Genomic DNA, 1,007 nt, shown 5'->3' with positions numbered 1-1,007 from the left:
ATATCCGATGTTCAAGTGTCAGAAAGAAAAAAGCAAACCTTCATAGCTGGGAGCTGGCCTAGTACTGCCAACAGGGCCTTAGAGTTGATGGTACTTATAGATAGGCCACAATGTTCTCCTGTTGAGTATAAACAACCTCTTAGAGCACCAATATTTCATGAGGTCACTCTGTGCTGGTGGTTAAGTGAAACAAAAACAAGACCACTTTGCAACTGCATCCGAGCTCAACAAAAAACAAGGTCACTGTGAAATCATAACAATAATCAAATGATTTCCTAGCAGAGTAACTTCGGGTTCTTTACCAATTGCAGCCTTAGCCCCACTTCATTCCTCCAGTCTTCTAAATAAAAATAATTAAGATTCCTCATCATAGAATTGCTCTTACTTCCCAACAGCACCCAATCCATGGCAAATACCTGTTTTTTAGAACCTTCCTTAAAAATGTCTAACACAAGCCCAATTCCCATAGAAAGTTCCTTCTAACTCTTTTTTAAAAATATATTTTTATTTATTTCCATAGAAAGTTCCTTCTAACTCTTTTTAAAAAATATATTTTTATTTATTTCAGAGAGGAATGGAGAGGAAGAGATAGGAACATCAATGATGAGAGGGAATCATTGATCAGCTACCTCCTACACGCTCCCTACTGGGGATGGGGCCTGCAACTGGGGCATGTGCCCTGACTGGGAATCAAACCGGGATGCTTTAGTCTGCAGGCCGACACTCTATCCATTGAGCCAAACCAGCTATGGCCCTTCTAACTTTTTTTCAATGAGATGGCCCATAGTTTCCACATGGTGTGTGGTCTCCATGGTTGCAATGAGTCCAGCCTAAAACCACATTTGTCTGACTCACAGATGTTACTGATGGTCTGAGGCTGCAGTGCATCACCAATAGGCAGACTCAGACTTAGAATTTCTATGTATTTTCTTTTCAAAATGAAATCACTGAGCCTGTTTTTAAAAATGAAGATTCTTTGCTCAATCCTAGATCACTTGGACCTCTGG

The sequence above is a fragment of the Myotis brandtii genome, unplaced genomic scaffold, assembly GCF_000412655.1.
Source record: "Myotis brandtii unplaced genomic scaffold, ASM41265v1 scaffold136, whole genome shotgun sequence".
Taxonomy (NCBI): Eukaryota; Metazoa; Chordata; class Mammalia; order Chiroptera; family Vespertilionidae; genus Myotis; species Myotis brandtii.
Note: the sequence above shows the minus strand (reverse complement) of the source record.